Source organism: Balaenoptera acutorostrata, chromosome 6 (genome assembly GCF_949987535.1).
Source record: "Balaenoptera acutorostrata chromosome 6, mBalAcu1.1, whole genome shotgun sequence".
Lineage (NCBI taxonomy): Eukaryota > Metazoa > Chordata > Mammalia > Artiodactyla > Balaenopteridae > Balaenoptera > Balaenoptera acutorostrata.
This window is the reverse complement of record NC_080069.1, coordinates 10,192,875-10,206,803: the sequence shown is the minus strand read 5'-3', so window position 1 is coordinate 10,206,803 and position 13,929 is coordinate 10,192,875. Positions and strand designations below refer to the sequence as shown.

General features: G+C 34.9%; 1 protein-coding gene across 9 annotated transcripts in view; it reads left to right on the top strand.

The window, feature by feature from the left end:
• The window catches only part of HMBOX1 (homeobox containing 1), a 180,209-nt gene that overhangs the window by 26,147 nt on the left and 140,133 nt on the right, over positions 1–13,929 (top strand). The gene's annotated exons all lie outside the window — the stretch shown is intronic.

Here is a 13,929-nt window from a genome sequence, read left to right as displayed (position 1 = left end):
AAAAAACATATCCTTGAAAGGTAATAAATAATTTGAATTTTTATATGCCAAATTTTGTTACAGATGTCCTAAGGAAGAACAGGTAAAGTGAAAAAAGAAAATCCTGTATTAAATACTTTCATAAAATGAATACTCAAAGGCTGTTAGGAAAATTTAGTCTTTGTTGATCTTTTTTAAAGTTCAAAGGTAACTGTAAATACAAATTTTGTTTAGGTGAAAGTTAACATTACCTTAATTTAAAAATGAAGGGCTTCGTCAAAAAGATCTTTCAAATGTTAAATATTATAAAGAACAAGCAAAGTGTTTTTTTCAATAGCTAGGCTTAGAGATGTATTGCATACAAAATTGGCTTATGAATAAACAATTATGTTTATTGTGACAAATATAGCATTTTAAAAATATTTCTTCCAGGATTTACCCTTAGCTGGGTAAACTTAACAGCAGCTCTAGCTTCAAATCCGTGTGTTAACCTTTTATTTACATTCTTTCTTCAGTCATTCATCAAGTCTCTATTAAGTTCCTACTCTGAGCAAAGCACTGTGGTGGGGCCTACAGTTGTGAATAAGACAGACTTGGTCACATCAAACTAATAAGTCCTTCATATTTACTTGTAAATTAAAATCCTATGCAATATCTGCTTAAAGTTTGAATATATTATTAGTTTAATTATTAAGAGAATTTTTTGTGTTCAAATTCAACATTAGCTGATGTGATAAACACATTTATTTATACTCATACATATTTATTTACACTTATACACATATACATACATGTATTGGCATGTTGGAACTATTAACAGAGTATAACTCTGGAGTTAAGTTACCTGAGTTTGAATTCTCCATCTGCTGGATACAAGCTGTGTGATCTTTAACAGGTTAATACTGTTACCTGCCTGATAGGGTTGGATTAAAGGAGTTACTTGGTGTAAAGCACATAGATTTAGTGCCTGTTAAATACTTAGGGTTCTGTTAGTGGCATCAGTTAACGATGTTGACTAATACCTACACTTTGTTAGAAAATAAGTGATTTTGTTTGATAATTTGAAAAAATTAGGATAAAGCCTGTGGAATCTCTATTAGCTACAAATGAGCTATTTCCAGTGTTAATTGTCATTGTTATGTTGGTTTGGACTTTTTTCTCCAATTTGACTTGACAAGCTCTATCTCCATCTCATAGGCCAAAACTATATTACATATATGGCCACCTTTATTTTCAAGGGTGCTTGGTGACTCCCATTGCCATTATGAACAAAATCAGAGGTTTGTTAGTAAGGAATACAGGAAAAAAAGATTTTCAACAAGCAGTTAGCAGTAATGTCTGTCATAATTATTTCTGTAGAATCATTTTTCTTTCTCTTGTTTGTATAGTTCATATCAGAAATTTCCTTTCTAAGCAAAACAATAAAGGAATTATAAAAAATAAGAGTGTTGGAAATAATTCATTATTTTATAATATATTGTGTACCATGTACCATCTTTATATACCCTTTAAATGACATAGTGATGTTATAAATACAGATTGATAGCTACTTTGTTCTAGATATTAGGTGACCTTGACTCCAGTGAAATTTTAACTTAGCCTCTCTTTTCTGGAGAGGGAAGATGGTTTAAGTACATCCTATCCTTTGTACTTGTGAGGGACTAAGTTATTTTGGCACTTCTTGAAATTTATCCCATCACTGTTTTTGTGCTAACTTAATAGAAAAGACATAATAACTGTTAAGCTATTGTATGATTGGATTAGGTTATGAGCTTTATCTTTTTTAATGATTCTGTATAAACATGTATTCATTTATCAATACTGCCCTCGTACCCAAATATTTCCACGAACAAATTAATGAACGGACATTTATTGAGCACCTATTATGCTAGAGACTGTGCTTAGGTTTTAGAAAAAGAAAATATGAATGAAGCAGAGTCCCCTCCTTAACCTTTTAAAATTTACTGTCTGATGAAAGAGATAGGAATATAAATGAAGTGAGCCCATAATAGAAATATGCCCAAGGTGGTATAGAAGCAAAGAGAAGGAAAATGCTCAATTCTGCTCTGATTTTTGAGAGGGGAGTCTCAGAAAAGTTTTCATCTATCTTTTGGAAGAGTAGAAGTTCTATAAAATAATGAGTGGATGAAATAATAATAGTGAAGAACATAAGGTAAATGAAATTGCTAACTTAAGTGGATATTTATTTGATTTCACTTCCTATCTTGAATTAAAGAATAACTTAGTCTTAGATAAACTAGACTAAACATGGAAGAAAACTCTTTATGGATTCTAGTGTAATTTATAATAAATGGTTCTGAATGCCTATAAGTTTGTGATGACTGAAAAAATCTTTAAAACGAACATTTCATAAACACTTAGATCATATTTAAAATGAACATTTCCACAGTTCCTTTGTCATCATTTGATGTCAAAATGATGGATTTTGACCTTTTCTTCTTACTTTGTCACACAGTGAATAGTGTTGTATAAAGGAAACCTGTAAAGGTTCTGGAAAGATTTTAATATATTTCTCTACCTGTAGGTAAAATAGACATTAATGGATAATACTAACGTAATAGTGCAGTGAAGCATTAGTAACTATGGTTGACCAACTGAAACAACATGGTTAGGAGTTACTTTAATAATAACTTTGATAACTGGATACGTTTCATTCATTATTCAGTGTTATAACTGCAAAATTACTCTTAAGATGTATACCTCATTTGAAATATAGAACATGTACCATAATAAAACGTGCTTAGAGTTAATTTTAAAAGACATATATGGAGCTTATAGAAATAAAATTATTACATGTTATCTTTTATATTCCAGGACTACTAAATAAGTACAAAAAAAACCAAACCTCTGTCCTTGGGTAGCTTATCATTTATGGAGGTAGAGACCTCCTCAAAACTGTTAGTGATCCAGGTAATACATGATAAAGTGTTAAATTATACTAAATCAACAAATGAGAGGTACATATAAAGCTAACTATTGCAAAAGTAATATTTAGAAGAGGAACAATAGAAAAGAGAAGTAATTATGAACTAAAGTCTTCCTGAAAAGCTTCAGGGAGGAGGCTGGACCCAAGCTTAGTCTTGAAGTAATAGAGCATCACCTTGGTGGACGTTTATTTTTGAGTTCTGCTTTTTTCAAGGACTTTATCTTTGCAAAGACAAATTTATGCTTTGAGAAATCAAACAAATCATTCTTTTGTATAATGGAATCTTTGTGGCTCACCAGTAGTTGTTAACCTAGGTACCACTGAAATCTAAAAATTGTGAATTATAAAATAGAAATAGACACAAACACACACATACAAAATTTTCATGTAATTTCAAGCAGTTCTCAGACTTCTGCTTAAGAACTCACCAGGCATTAATCCTATAGTTGTTCTCCTAAATTGTTCTTAATCTTCGGAACCCATAAACTTGTGTTTGTAGAGAAGTGACAATATATTACTACTAAATTCTATCAACTACTACTATGAAATTTCTTTTATCTAGAGTGTGTTCTGATAGCAGCCGCACTTTTCTGGAATAATAATAATTTATAGTTTATAAAGTGATGCCATGTACCCAATCTCATTTTATACATGGAGTAATAATGTATACAGGCTTGTAGGTAAGCAAGAATTATCCTCTTTTTGCTCCTGTTCTTTTTAAGAGCTATTTTTATTGTGGCAAATGCATATAACATAAAGTTGGTCATTTTAACGATTTTAATGCATATAATTCAGTGACATGAAGTACATTCACAGTATTGTGCAACCATCAGCACAGTCCAATTCTAGAACTTTTTCATCACTTCTGAAGGAAACCCTGTACCCATTAAGTAATCACTCCCAATCCCTCCTTCCCCTTAGACCCTGGCAAGGACTGATCTACTTTAAGTCTCTATGGATTTGCCTATTCTGGACATTTCACATAAATGGAATCATATACTGTATGGCCTTTGTGTTTGGCTTATTTCACTTAGCATAATGTTTTCAAGGTTCGTCCTTGTTATAGCATGAATAAATACTTCATTCCTTTTCATAGCTAAATAATATTTCATTATATGGATATACCATATTTTGTTTATCCATTCATCATTTAATAGATAATTGGGTTATTTTTACTTTTGTCTATGATGAATATTGGTGCTATGGACATTTGTGTACAAACAGGTGTGAACACCTGTTTTCCGTGGAATTATTGGATCATATGGTAATTCTATGTTTAACTCCTTGAGGAACCACCAAACTGTTTTCACAGTGACTGTACCATTTTACATTATCATCATCAGTGTGTGAGGGCTCCAATTTATCCACAACTTCATTAACACTTGTTATTTTCTTTTTTTCAAAAAAAAAAAAAATCTAGCTATAGTAGTGGGTGTAAAGTGGTATCTCATGGTTTTGATTTACATTTCCCTAATGACTGATGCCATTGAGCATCTTTTCATGTGCTTGTTGGTTGTTTGTATATCTTCTTTGAAGAACTGTCTTTTTAAGTCCTTTGTCCATTTTTGTATTTGTTTGCTTTTTTGTCATTGAATTTTAGGAGTTCTTTATATATTCTGAATATTTACACCTCATCAGATATATGATTTGCAAGTATATTTTCCTATCCTGTGAATTGTTTCTTCACTCTTGTGATAGTGATTCACAGAAGTTTTTAATTTTGATAAAGTCCAGTTTACCTAATTTTTCTTTTGTTGCCTGTGCTTTTGGTGTCATACCCAAGAAATCCTTGCCAAATCTAATGTCATAAAGATTTTCCCCTATGTCTCCAAGAGTTTTATAATTTTAGCACTTTTATGTTTGGATATTTGATCCATTTTGAGATAATTTTTGTATATGGTGTTTCTTTTTTTTTTTTTTTCTATAGTTGAAGAAAGTTTAGTGTGAAGTCATGGATAACATATAAATCATCTGTCTTATCAGTGATTTTTCTTCTAGACCATGGGTTGATAAACTATGGCTCACAGGTCAAATCTGGTTCGCCATCTGTTTTAATATAGCCCATGAGTTAAAGAATGATATAATTTAAAATTTTTAAGTTAAAAAATTTTAATAGTTGAAAACAATAATGTAACGTGAAAATTTCATTGTCCACAAATAAAGTTTTAGTGGAACACAGCCACATTCATTTGTTTATGTATCATTGATGGCTGCAAAGTATATCAGGTGTTTTGCATAAGTGACTAAGAACTGAGCCCCTGAGTCAAGATTTATATCAGATCAACCTGGTTTTCAGAGAAGCCTCTGTGCCGCTGCTGCCCAGCCTCCCCAAGGTTGTTCTTCTTAATCCTAGTTTTGTTCTTTTTAAACTAGAGGTGTATAGTTACTATTTAATCCTTTTTTTTGTTTCATTATTGGCAAACAATAGATTATTGCCTGCTTTCAGCTATGTGGTGGTGATAGGAAAAATGTTTTGAAAGCAAGTGGAGTTCTATAGGTGAAAATTAAATGTGTTAAAGTACTGCAGGTTAAGCACCTTGACTTGGTCAGAAATATTTTTTTAATACATTTATTTATTTATTATTTATTTATTTATTTTAGGCTGCGTTGGATCCTCGTTGCTGCACGCGGGCTTTCTCTAGTTGTGGTGAGCAGGGGCTACTCTTCATTGCGGTGTGCAGGCTTCTCATTGTAGTGGCTTCTCTTGTTGTGGAGCACAGGCTCCAAGCACGTGGGCTTCAGTAGTTGTGGCATGTGGGCTCTAGAGCGCAGGCTCAGTAGTTGTGGTGCATGGGCTTAGTTGCTCCGCGGCATGTGGGGTCTTCCAGGACCAGGGCTTGAACCCATGTCCCCTGCACTGGCAGGCAGATTCTTAATCACTGCGCCACCCTGGTCAGAAATATTGACTCAGCCTTGAAAGTTTGACTCAAAGCACCTATAACCCTAACAATCTTTTGTGAAAAATCTCTCTTATTTTACAGACATCTGTCTATACTGTTTCTTCCTTATCGTGTTGCTTCTTTTTTTCTTGCATTTTTAATAAGAGGCATCCTTTTTTTCAAAGAAATCTTATTTGATCCTTTTTTTTCTGTATTTTTAAAATAAATATAATTTAACAATAAACTACATGTAGCTAAATATTTTATCTCAACTGTTTCTTTTGGTGACCTTGAATCTATTCCTTGTAGATACTTATGAAAAATGAAAGGTTGGAAGCAGTTAAAGTCTATTGTGCAATGGTAAAAATGATGTTTATCTACTGAAATGAACCATAAACATTTAATTAGTTTTAGTTTTTGTTGCTGATTTATTTGATTATAATAACGTGAATCTTTATTTGTTTCTTGCCTTCTAAAAGTTTTGGTAAAACACTTAAATATAAGCACATATAGCAGGAGAGGGTTCAACATGGTTACATAGGAGGAAACCAAACTAACCTCCTCCCACTGACAAAACAAATCTACAACTACGTATGGAATAATCCCCTCTGAAAGGGACCTGAAAACTAGATGAACAGAGTCTCCAAAACAAAAAGTCAAATGACAGCATCAAGACGGGTAGGAGAAACAGAGATATCATTATGCCAAGGGAAAAAAAAATCCCAGACATGGCAATTCACAATTAGGAAGGATTGCAAAGGTACAGTTATATTCCCCAAGGAGTGAGGGATTTGAGCTCCACATCAGGCTCCTCAACCCTTAGATACTAAACAGGAGACACAAGCCTTCAAAACACCTGACTTTGAACACCAGTAGGGAATCCATCCAGGAAAACTGTAGAACTACAGGGAACAGAAAACCCACTCTTAAAGGGCTTGCATGCAGACTCACCTGACCAGCACAGAAACACTGGGTTGAAACATGCATGGACCATAGGAGAAAGGAACACACTTACTAATCATGAAGCATCTGACAGAGAGGCAAGAACCAGCTGGGACACTCCCCAAGGACTGAGACACTGGTGGGAGCCATTTTTGTGATCTCAGGCTATCTTGCCAATACTGGCACTGGAAGGTGACATTTTGGGAATCTCCATCTAACTTGTTAGCACCAGTGGGTGTGCTCCATTGAGAGCCCCACCCACTCTGCACCTCAGCTGTGCCTCACAGCCTGCTGGGCAATAACCCCAGCCACTAGCACCCACGGCCACTGCTGCCAGATCCCACAGCCATTCCAGAGGTTAGCTTTACCCACCAGTGTGCCGCAGCAACAACTGTGGGCCTGTGACAACAAGAGGGTGCATGCAGTTCACATAGGAGACACCCCTTGAACACTTGGCTCTGTGACCAGGCAGGATTGCCCTTCTGAGCCCCATGGGACATCTCCTACATAAAGCCACTCCTTCAACACTGGGAGAGGTAGCTGATTTACCAAATATGTAGAAACAAACACAAAAAAATGAAGAGACAGAAGAATATGTTCTAATCAAAAGAACAAGACAAAACCTCAGAAGAAGAAGTAAACGAAACAGATAAGCAATCTACTTGATAAAGAGTTAAAAGTAATGGTCATAAAAATGCTCACTGAACTTGGGAGAAGAATGGGCCAACACAGTGAGAACTTTAACAAAGAGATACAAAATGTAAGAAAATACCAAACGGAAGTTATAAATGAAGTGAAAAATACACTAGAGGGGTTCAGTAGCAGATTGGATGAAATAGAAGAACAAATCAGTGAGCTGGAAGACAAAGCAAAGGAACTCATCCAGACAGAGCAGCAAAATGAAGAAAGAATTTTAAAAAGTGGAGATACCTTAAGGGACTTCTGGGAAAACATCAAGTGGAATAACATTTGTATTACAGGGGTCTCCGAAGGAGAAGAGAGAGAGAAAGGGCCAGAAATATTTGAAGAAATAATGGATGAAAACTTCCCTAATTTGAGAAAGGAAACAGACATCCAGGTCCAGGAAGCCCAGAAGAGTTTTGAATAGGGTGAACCCAAAGAGGCATGAAGGTACATTATAACTAAAATGGTAAACGTTAAGGATGTACAGAAAATCCTAAAAATAGCAAGAGGAAAACAACTTGTTATGTACAAGGATACATAACATAAGGATATAAGCTGCTTTTTCAGCAGAAACCTTAGGGACCAGAAGAAAGTGATATGACATATTCAAAGTGCTGAAAGGGAAAAAACTTTCATACAAAAATTCTCTACCCAGCAAGATAATCATTCAGAATTGTATGAGAGATTAAGAGATTTCCAGATTAGCAAAAGCTAAAGAAGTTCATCACCAGTAAGCCAGCCTTATAAGATATATTAAAGAGACGTCTTTAAGCTGAAAAGAAATTGTACTAATTAATAATAAGAAAACATGTGAAAGTAAAAATCTCCCTGAAAAAATAAGCATATAACAAAGGTAGTGGATCAATCACTTATAAAGCAAGCATGAAAGTTGAAAGACAAAAGTAGTAAAATTAACTAAAACTACAGTATTTACTTAAGGGAGAAGTAAGATAAAGCGAAGTAAAATGTGTCATCAGAAGTGTAAAATGTGGGTGGGGAGTTTAAAAATATAAAGCTTTAATGTGTTCAAATTTAAGTTGCTACCAACTTAAAACAGAATGCTATTTACATAGTATGTTATATGTGAACCTCATAGTAATCACAAGGAAGAAACTTAAAGTGAATACACAAAAGAAAGTGAGAAAGGAATCGAAACATAACACTAAAGAAAACCACCAAAACTTAAGGGAAGAGAGAAAGAGAAGAAAGGAACAGAGGGGAACTGTAAACACAACCAGAAAACAATTAACAATATACCAATAGGTGTGTGCCTATCAATAATTACTTTAAATGTAAATGGACTAAATTTGCCAATCAAAAGATATAGAGTGTTGAATGGTAAAAACAAAAACAAAAGCGAAAACAAAACAAGGCCCATCTATATGCTGCCTACAAGAAACTCACATCAGAAATAAGGACACACACAGACTGAAGGTTAAGGGATGGAAAAAAATATTCCATGCAAATGGAAATGAAAAGAAAGCTGGAGTAGCTATACTCATATCAGATGAAATAAACTTTAAAACAAAGACTATAATAAAAAAGAAAGGTTTTACCTAATGATAAAGGGGTCAATCCAGCAAGAAGATATAACATTTATAAATGTGTATTCACCCCAAATAGGAACACCAAGATATATAAAGCAAATATTAATGGACGTAAAGGGAGAAATTAAAAGCAATACAATACTAGTAGGGGACTTTGACACACCCTACTTACATCAATGGATAGATTATTCAGGCAAAAAAATCAATAAGGAAGCAACAAATTTAAATGATACATTTGATCAGATGGACTTAGCAGATATATATGGAACATTCCATCCAAAAGCAGGATGGAAAAAAGCAATAGACAAATGAAACTGAGAGCTGGTTCTTTCAAAAGATAAACAAAATTGACAAGTCATTAGCTAGACTAAAGAAAAAAAGAGAGAGGGCTCAAATAAATAAAATCAGAAACGGAAGAGGAGAAGTTACAACTGATACCACAGAAATACAAAGGATCGTAAGAAAACTACTACGAATAATTATACGCCAACAAATTAGGCAACTTAGAAGAAATAGATAAGTTTCTAGAAACATACAATCTTCTAAGACTGAATCATAGAGAAATAGAATATCTGCAAAGACCAAACTCTAATAAGGAGGTAGAAACAGTAATCAAAAAGTTCCCAACAAACAAAAGCCCAGGACAAGACAGCTTCTCTGGTGAATTCTACAGAACATTCCAGGAAAACTTAATACCTGTTCTTCTCAAACCCTTCCGAAAAATTGAAAATGTGGGAAATTTTCCAAACACATTTTATGAAGCCAGCATTACCCTGATACCAGAACCAGTCAAGGACACCCAAAAAAAAAAAAAAAAAAAAAAAAAAGACAGGATAATACTCTTGATGAATATGGATTCAAACATCCTCAACAAAATGTTAGCAAACTATATCCAACAATACATTAAGAGGATCATACACCACCAAGTGGTATTTATTCCAGGGTTGCAATGATGATTCAACATCCACAAGTCAATTAATGTTATTTATCATGTTAACAAAATGAAGGAAAAAAATTATATGATCACCTGAATAGATGCAGAAAAAGCATTTGACAAAATTCAACAGCCATTTATGATAAAATCTCTCAACAAAGTGGGTATAAAGGGAACATACCTCAACATAGTAAATGCTACATATGACAAACCCACAGCTAACATCATACTCAGTGGTGAAAAGCTATTAGCTTTCCCCCTAGGATTGGGAATAAGACAAAAACGCCCACTTTTGCAACTTTTATTCAATATAGTATTGGAAGTTCTAGCCACAGCAATCAGGCAAGAAAAATAAATAAAGGGCATCCCTGCTCATGAATTATAAGAATTAATATTGTTAAAATTAATAAAAAAGTAATTTACAGATTCAATGCAATCCTTATCAAAATGCCATTGGCTTATTTCACAGGACTAGAACAAATAATCCTGAATTTTGTGTGGAACCACAAAAGACCCCAACTAACCCAAACAATCTTGAGAAAGAAGAAGAAAGCTGGAGGCATTGTATGTTCTGTTTTCAAACTATACTACAAAGTTATAGCAATCAATATAATATGGTACTGGCACAAAACAGACACATAGATCAACAGAATAGAACTGAGAGCCCAGAAGTAAACCCACAAATATATGAACAGTTAAACTATGACAAAGGAGCAAAGAATATAAAATGGAGAAAGAACAGTCTGTTCAATAAATGGTGTTGGGAAAACTGGACAGCCACATACAAAAGAATAAAACTAGACCACTATCTTATGCCATACCTAAAACTTGAGTCAAAATGGATTAAAAACTTGAATGTAAAGTCTGAAATCATAAAATTCTTAGAAGAATACATAGGCAGTAACCTCACTGACATCAGTCTTAGCAATGTTTTTGTGGATCTGACTTCAAAGGCAAGGGAAACAGAAGCAAAAATAAACAGATGGGACTACCTCAAACTAAGGAGCTTCGGTATAGCAAAGGAAACCATGATAAAAATGAAAAGGCAACCTACCAAATGTGAGAAGATATTTGCAAATCATATATCTGATAAGGAGTTAATACCCAAAAGAACTCATACAGCGCACAACCAAAAACCAACCTGATTAAAAAGTGGGCAGATAATCTGAATAGACATTTTTCCAAGGAAGGCATACAGCACACAGGTAGCCAACATGCATGAGAAAAAATGTTCAACATCACTATCAGGGAAATGCAAATCAAAACCTTAATGAGATTGAATGGCTATTATCAGAAAGACAAGGAATAGGGACTTCCCTCGTGGCATAGTGGTCAAGACTCCATGCTCCCAATGCAGGGGGCCCGGGTTCGATCCCTGGTCAGCGAACTAGATCCCACATGCATGCTGCAACTGAGAGTTCGGATGCCACAACTAAGGAGCCCACATGCCGCAACTAAGGAGCCCGTGAGCCGCAACTAAGACCCAGCACAACCAAATAAATAAATATTAAAAAAAAAAAAAAAGCCAAGGAATAGCAAATGTTAGAGAGGATGTGGAGAAAAGGGAACCCTTGTGTACTGTGTGGGGACTGTAAACACAGTCCCAGCAGTATGGAGCCACTATAGAAAAACAGTATGCAGAGTCCTCAAAAAAAAAAAAAATTAAGAATAGAACTACCATATGACCCAGCTATTCCATTTCTGGATATTTATCTGGAGGACACGAAAACACTAATTCAAAAAGATATATACACTTCTATAGTCATTGCAGCATTATGTACAATAGCCAAAACCAAGATATGGTAACCTTTATCAGTGGATGAATAGATAAAGAAGATGTGGTGTGTGTGTGTATGCACACACACACACATAAACACATATTACACACAAAGGAATACTACTTGGCCATAAATAAGCATGAAATCCTGCTATTTGCAATCACTTGGATGGACCTTGAGGGTTTTATGCGAAGTGAAATAAGTCAGACCGAGAGAGACAAATACCATATGATTTCAATCATATGTGGAATCTGAAAAAAAAAATTAACAAACAAAACAAAAATTCAAAGATCCTGAGAACAGATAAGTGGTTACCAGAGGGGAAGGGACTTGGTGGGGGTGGGTGAAATGGGTGAAGGGGGTCAACTGTATGGTGATGGATAGTAACTCAGCTTGTGGTGGTGATCACTGTAGTGTGTACAAATGTTGAACTATAATGCTGTACACCTTAAATGTATATGATAAAAATAAATATGAAAGAATTTTGGGACTTTATTGGTGATTATACATACATACCCGCTCCCACCCCCAAACATACAAACACATTAATTTAAACTATTGATGGATTAAATATATTAAATTTCTAATGTTTGATTGTACCTTTGATTTTGAGAAAATACCTCTGTCATAAAATTATAATGCTTCTGGAACTTCCTGACTTATTCCAAGTCTAGTTTAAGAGGCATTCAGTTTAATTCATAATTTACTGGAGTAGACATTGTAAGATGAGGCTTTATTAATATGAGTTCAACCATCTGTTTTATTGGTTTTTGCGAGGCAGAGACAATCTTTAAATCAGATAATCCATTCAAAAAATACAAAATTGCCATTGGAACAACTACTGTGAGGAACTACTACTACCATAAACAGCTCCTATTAAGAAGAGCTGCATGGTGCCACGCGTGCCGGTTGGACCTACCCGGGAGGTCAGTGAAGACGTCCCTTGAGCCGAGATACGAAAGATGAGTAGAAGTTAACTAATCTTTGGGAGGAGAGAAAATCATTCGAAGCAGAAACCCTGTGGTTACTTGGAGTTTTACAAGAATAAGGATCAGCCAGTATGATAAGAGGAAAACATCTGATGGCTGTGATACAAAATGAGGCTAGAAGGGTAGGATTGGGTCAGATTACCCATGGTCTTTTATAACATGTCTTAAAGAAATTATCTTTCCTAAGAGCAAGTGTTCTAAGCAAGCTGAAGGACATGTTTTGAAAATTTTTACCCTGGTTTTTCCGCGAATTATGATTGTGGGAAGGGAAGTGAGGCAGGATGAATATGGATTGATGTAAGAGAGGTCATAGTAGCCTGCAGTTGGATGGTAGTGATGGCGATGATGATGGCAAGTGATGGAGATAAGTGATAGATTCCAGAAATATTTAGGAGATTAAATTTACAGGACTTTGAATGGGGGAGTGAGAGAGTGTAGGGCATAAGGATAACTTCACGATCTGGCTTTTTACAGTCTTCATGGAGGGTATTACCATTTACTGAAATAGGACAGTTGTTTTTATTGGCTTATTTATTTAAAATAGGGAAATTGGGGAGGGGAAAACATTTATGCATTCCCTTTGGACCTGTTTGAGATTCATGAGCTGTTGGATATTTATGTTTTGATCTCAGAGGAGAAATCTGAGATGAAGAAATAAATTTGTGAGGTTCACTCTGACTACCCATTTAACAGTGAAACACTACCGTCCTCTGCCCCCCACACTCTTTTGATTCTTCCTCCCGTGCTGTCCCCCTGCCACAGCACTTATTTTCTAACATACTGTGTCATTTGTCATATGTCATATGATACATATATATGTGTCCCATATTGTCTATGTCTATGTATATTTTTTATATCCTCCCCTAAATCCCAACAGGTGAGCTCCAGGAGGGCAAGAATTTTTGTCTGTTCTTTGTGCCTCTCAGGTGAAAATCAGTGCCTGGCACTTAGTAGGCCTTCAATAAATATTCGTTGAATGTTGAATGAATGAATGAGTGAATGAATGAATGGAGTGAGATAGGAAGAGGGATATTTCACTGTTTTTAAGAGATAGGAAGAAATAACAGGGAGGATGTAGTTGTATGTGTTTGCTTTACATTTTGGAAAGATGTCAGAGTTCTTGCCTGATGGTTATTTTCTCTAAAGTTGTATAAAATGTCATCATCTCACAGAGAAAGGAGCATCTGTCAGAGGATCAAGGAAAATGGAGATTTGCAATAGCCGTGGTGAAGTGTGGGAGAATGTATTAA